General features: G+C 38.5%; 1 long non-coding RNA gene across 4 annotated transcripts; it reads left to right on the forward strand.

Moving 5' to 3' along the window:
- The first annotated feature begins 3,970 nt into the window (after nt 1-3,970).
- LOC129761814 (uncharacterized) lies at nt 3,971-6,101 on the forward strand. Of its 4 annotated transcripts, none has more exons than XR_008740476.1 (4): nt 3,971-4,058; nt 4,132-4,477; nt 4,538-4,761; nt 4,813-6,101. It is a non-coding gene; the product is annotated as an uncharacterized LOC129761814 (long non-coding RNA). The 4 variants fall into 4 exon arrangements; XR_008740475.1 differs by having other exon boundaries at nt 4,132-4,472; nt 4,813-6,095; XR_008740477.1 differs by having other exon boundaries at nt 3,998-4,058; nt 4,106-4,472; nt 4,813-6,097.
- Nucleotides 6,102-6,477: the final 376 nt, after the last annotated feature.

A 6,477-nucleotide genomic window follows, 5' to 3' on the forward strand; every position in this document is an offset into this window, starting at 1 on the left:
CTGAACAAGTAGGAAAAAATGCAAGATTTGGAACGCTTATAACTCGAGCATTTCTCAATAGATCGCAAAGGTTTTTGCATCAATTGATAGGAAATATATCTACGCATCTATCATAACGAATAATATTTCATTTTTCTTGAGATAAATAATTGAATAATTGTGAAATATCAAGCATTGTCAAAATGCACTATGTGCCCATTTTTGATTGGTCCATTTTGTGCTCCTCAAATCGTACCGACCAAAACGGGCAGCCAGAGCAGCAGCGAAATAGAACGAAGCACGATTGGAAAGGAAAAAGAAAAAAAAAGACGGGTGGGTAATGTCGGGGACATAACCGGAGTGACGTAGGACTATACAAAGGGGACAGCTTTTGTTAAATATATATTTTAAATATATTGTTTTATTTTGTTATCCTACGTGAATACCTACCTATCTACCTGAAAAAAGGATTAGTTTACTGTTTACTCTTTATGAACATGTTGATGGTTCTGAAGAGAACCTTTGGTGTTGTGTTTTTGTTATCACTCGATATCCCCATCTTGTTCGGCTACACCTTTCTGTTTAGCGATTGCGTTTGTCACTCGCCACAGCTTTCACAGTTGGAAAATTTCTTCCCATCCATCTTTGTGACATGTTGTACAGTAAATTACATTCAATGCGACGTGCCGAAGCGCCACTCAGTGTCGCATTCGAGGCGATTTTAACCTGTAATTGAACATTTGCGATGACAGTGGTACAGTGTCGACTTTCAATGTGGGATCATAATTTGGATCTCTATGTTTACAAAAATGTCCAACTAAATATGTCGCATTACATGTCCGTCCAATTAGCTAAATGTCGAACTAATTGTAAATTACTGTACTTTCAATCTGGAAACAATTTAAGAATTGATGAAAATTTAATAATCAGGAAAGTCCCCAACTATCAATAAGCTCAGAACAACTGCCAAATTCACATACTCATCAGATCCTGGCAAACAAATTATGAAAAAATCAATTTGTGTTTTATTATTATTTTGGATAATGTTTTAGAAAGCATTGAACTGTATTTCGTAAACTCTTTTTTGGAAGGTTTAATGGCCCTGAAAAGCGCCTTGTTTTATGGAATGGTTCCAATTTAGAAAACTTAGTACTCTTGGTTTTGAAAAAAAACAGGAAGTGGGTTATATCTATGGTATAACCGCAAGGGTGACGTAGGACTATCGTTGATTTAGAGATCATTTGTTTGAAGTAGAATCTAAATCCATTCTGAATGAATAAATAAATGAATATTTGGGGGACTTCGAAAACGAGAGCGTTACGTTGGAGGCACAAGGATTTATGCATCCAATATAGGATACGAAAAACCTTGTTCTGAAGAATTATCTTCAGAAGCTTTTCTGCTAACTGTACTTGATTGACAAATCACAAACCCAAATGTATTATATGGATATTTTATGGATAGAAATAACATTAAAATAAACTCTTTCGCTTGAATGTAATTTTCAATTCCAAGGGGAACTGGCAGATTATTTTCCAGCAACGATTAGATATTTCCACATTTTCCTCGATACTGGAAGCCCACCAGTGGTTAATGCTAATTCGATAACCATCTGTTAATAGCACTTGCTTGAAACATATTTGGTCACAGTGTTACATGGATAGAAAACATTAAAATAAACTCTTTCACATGAATGTAATTTTCAATTCCAAGGGGAACTGGCAGATTATTTTCAGTAACGATTAGATATTTCCACATTTTCCTCGATACTGGAAGCCCACCAGTGGTTAATGCTAACTCGATAACGATCTGTTAATAGCACTTGATTGAAACATATTTGGTCACAGTGTTACATGGATAGAAAACATTCAAATAAACTCTTTCACATGAATGTATTTTTCAATTCCCAGAGGAACTGGTCGATTATTTTCCGGATCTTTCTCGATGCCATTCATCCAAATGAAAAGAATTCCGTGCGTGTATGTGTGTGTGTAGCGGCTGCTTCGATGGTCACCTTCCCTTCTCTTCCCCTAGAGGATCGGCTTCTCTGTGCTCCCTCACAGTTTCAAACAAACTGCTTGCGTTTCAGGGGAGATCTCGATCCTTCGCTGTCCAGCACTCTCAGCAATAATGTTGTCTTGTCGATGTGCTCACGAAAAATGAATGCGTCTCACCATCAGAATATCGCTTAAGTATGCTTTTTGTGCGTGATTGAATCGAGAGAAGGCGTGGTTTACGATGGCAATTTGGAAGGCAAACTAAAGGGGAATGAACTCTCTGAGCTCGGAACTTTCGACGACTGAGCAATAATCGATTGCGGTCGCATACAATATTGGATACGGAAATATCCTACTGATGGGGAAGAATAATCTTCAGAAGCTATCCTGTTAATTGCGATTGATTGGAAAATCACAAAACCAAATGTATTTGGTCACAGGGTTACATGGATAGAAAACATTCAAATAAACTCTTTCACATGAATGTATTTTTAAATTCCCAGAGGAACTGGCAGATTATTTTCAGTAACGATTAGATATTTCCACATTTTCCTCGATACTGGAAGCCCACCAGTGGTTAATGCCAACTCGATAACCACCTGTTAATAGTACTTGATTGAAACATATTTGGTCACAGTGTAACATGGATAGAAAACATTCAATTAAACTCTTTCACATGAATATATTTTGAAAATTCCCAAAGGAACTGGCAGATTATTTTCCAGCAATGATTAGATCTTTCCGGAACTTTCTCGATGCTGAATGGCATCCTAACGGAAAGAGTTCTGAGCGTGTATGTGTCGATCCTTCGCCGTCCACCTCCTCCAGCACGTTAGGCAACGATGTTGTCTTGTCGATGTCCTCACGAAAAATGAATGTGTCTCACCACCAGAATATCGCTTAAGTATTCTTTTTGTGTGTGATTGAATCGAGAGAAGGTGTGGTTTACGATGGCAATTTGGAAGGCAAACTAGAGAGGAATGAACTCTCTGAGCTCGGAACTTTCGGCGACTGAGCAATAATCGATTGCGGGCGCATACAATATTGGATACGGAAATATCCTGCTGATGGGGAAGAATAATCTTCTGAAGCTATCCTGTTAATTGCGATTGATTGAAAAACCACAAAACCAAATGTATTTGATCACAGTGTTACATGGATAGCAAACATTCAATTAAACTCTTTCACATGAATATATTTTGAAAATTCCCAAAGGAACTGGCAGATTATTTTCAGTAACGATTAGATATTTCCACATTTTCCTCGATACTGGAAGCCCACCAGTGGTTAATGCCAACTCGATAACCACCTGTTAATAGCACTTGATTGAAACATATTTGGTCACAGTGTAACATGGATAGAAAACATTCAATTAAACTCTTTCACATGAACATATTTTGAAAATTCCCAGAGGAACTGGCAGATTATTTTCAGTAACGATTAGAAATTTCCACATTTTCCTCGATACTGGAAGCCCACCAATGGTTGATGCCAACTCGATAACCACCTGTTAATAGCCGCGCGTGTATGTGTGTGTAGCGATGTCTTCCCAGGGAACCGTTTATGGCATCACTCTCCTCCTGATAGATTCCCTTCTGGTCTAGGGTGCACAAACAGGCTCTTGGTGACACCGTTCATCCGCGCTTTCATGATAAATAAAGAGCTTCATCGCAACAGCGACAACATGCTCCAATCGCTGTTCAATTAGAACTGAGTGGATTTCCGAGCGGCGCTCGCTTATATACCGATTGGTGATTTCAATAGCCTGTTTTGAAAGCAATTTTAAGACTATTGAAACAAGTTTTTGGATCAAAAAGTAACAAGTATATAACGCGTAGACATTTTATCTTTCGAATGAAGTGTTTATCATACCATTTCGTTCAGTTGTTTAGGAGCTATTAACGCTCAAAATCTCGGTCTCCGGCGTAACGCTTTCGTTTTCGAAACTTTGATTTTACACCCCGGTATAGAAATGAAAGACGTAGTCCTACGTCAAAAATACAATCGTGTATTTGCCGAATTGAGCCGGCAAACCCACATTGCAATGATGGTTCTGATGGAGATGGGCCGAGATCTAGCCAAGTGAGTGATGTGTGCTTTGTTATTGTATATCATTAGTTGTTTATTAGTTATCGCTGATATTTTGTTTATCAAGCTTCAGCATTCCTGGCAAATTCTGCACATGCAATAGTTTTAGAAGAGAATGGTGTGAATTGGGTATCATTGCATCGAAATTGGGAAAATTTTGGATTGACTATTACTCCGGTAATTCCTCAGTGATCTCATCCGCATGTGGCAGTACCTCTCCGATCCCCGGAAGACAGATACAGTGTTGCTACCAGCTAAAGCTAACAGGCGCTCGTACAACCGATGCAGCTTCTACTGCTGCTCCAGCCACAGAACTGTTCAATTGTGAGGATGATGACATGCCACCAGTGTATCCTATCAGAGAATTGATAGACGCAGAAAATTGGAAGCGGTAACGAGGTTTGAGAGGTAAGGTAAGAGGTAATAGTTTTTACTTCTTATTTTCACGTTCATCGCTCTATAATTTTTTTCAGTCGTGGATCGCCTATCTATATCCCGCCAGTTTCGAAACCACTTCAACGTCTACCTCTACTTCCGGGAGGAATGTCTACTAATAATACAGTTTGGAGGAAATAATATTGTGGATTCTAACTTAAAGGTACAGACTGGACAGACTAGCAATCCGGTATCTATAACATTAGCACCACCAATACAAGCACAAATTTGCTGTACTATTGTGGGGCCGATTTAACTTCAGGTAAACATCCTGCTCATTGTCTGTGAACAAATTCATGAAGTTTACTTGCAGCTTATACAATTATCGGAAACAATTACCCAATGAACAAATAGAGGAAAGAAGGGCGAGTAAATGAATTTACTGAGTGACAGATGCTCTGAACTATTCCCACGCAAAGTCATTCATCGCGTCCTGAGACCGGATAACATTCTATTGACGGACAATAAAATCGTGAAATTGTCGATTTGAGGTGGTTCGCTCTTTCACTAATCGCAAAAAATGAATGTGCTGGGCTACATGCCACCGGAGATGGCCGTTGGGGGGATATACAATGACTCCGTGAATCAGTCACTGAGCTATTTTGGAAGGAAACATTTCGACATTCGTATAAAATATCATAATTTGCCTTCACCGGAGTTCCTTCCAGCTGTGGACGCCGAGTGTGGATGTCGTCGTTTGCACATCGTTTACAAAGTGTAACTTGGATTCTGATTCTTCCTGCGGCACGGACTAATGTAAAGCAGGAGCGGGACTAATAAATCCTGTCCCCTATATATGGAACGAAGCTCTGTCCACCACATATTTTTGTTCAACAACACGAGGTTCTAGAGCCTATCGTGCGAGAACATGTAAAGCTGAGTTTGTTATAGCTATATGTTGCCATACACTTTATGGAACTGATGCTGATGGCTATGGAGGAGAAATATGTCATTACTGGAAGGCGAAGGTTTGCTGACCAATGGACCGACCATTGAAGGACAACCAAGTATCGTGTATTCTATGTATCTAGGGTTTCATCGGTTTTCCACCGCTCGAATCAGAACAATAGATTATAATTGAGCCGCTGTTTAGATGGAAAAGAGTAGAGATATACCATTTTGAAAATTAACATGTTGATTTATTTCAGTATTTGGAGCGACATCATCGACATCAGAGTGCACCCGTGGCCGAGTGGTTAGCGTCTCACATTGTCATGCCGGGTGTTCGGGTTCGATTCCCGTTCTGGCCGGAGGATTTTTCGTCAAAGAAATTTCCTTCGACTTGCACTGTGGTCACGCGTATTCAAGAGCTTGTCCCTCGGAATACATTCAAGGCGTGTTATTTGGCTTAAGAAATCTCAACTAAGTATTAATAAATGACGCTAATTAATGCATACGTTGAGACGGCAAAAGTTCCACAGGGAACGTTAACGCCATTCAAGAAGAAGAAGAAGCGACATCTGAATAATTATACTTACAAATAAATACATCGATCGTGAAAAAACTGAATAAACAATGTTTATCAAAGTTATATTTTTACTACTTTTGTTCTATACTTTTTTTAATTATCTTTTTTATAAATAAATTTATAAAATAAATTTTATAAATCAATTTTTATTGTTTTTACATTTTTATACACTATAATATCTAATTTTGTATTGTGTCAAAATTTCAGGACGATCGTCGTTTTCTGACTATATAGTTTATAATCTATACTTTGCTACTCACAAGTTAAGGTGCGATTGTCTTAATAGGCAATAAAAATGCAAATGATTGAAAAAATAAATAAATATATAATTCAAAAAATGAAAATAGTCTCAACAATTGTACGCTCCGAAGCCTGCGCTGTGCTTGTCTCACGCTGGGTCCCAAATTGGAAGTGATTCGGCCGACAGAACAAATTTCTACACGATGAAACGCGAAATAATTCTTTCGGGAGCACAAGTAAAAACACGTCCGAACTAGGTTAATTTCAAGT

The sequence above is a fragment of the Toxorhynchites rutilus genome, chromosome 1, assembly GCF_029784135.1.
Source record: "Toxorhynchites rutilus septentrionalis strain SRP chromosome 1, ASM2978413v1, whole genome shotgun sequence".
Classification (NCBI taxonomy): Eukaryota; Metazoa; Arthropoda; class Insecta; order Diptera; family Culicidae; genus Toxorhynchites; species Toxorhynchites rutilus.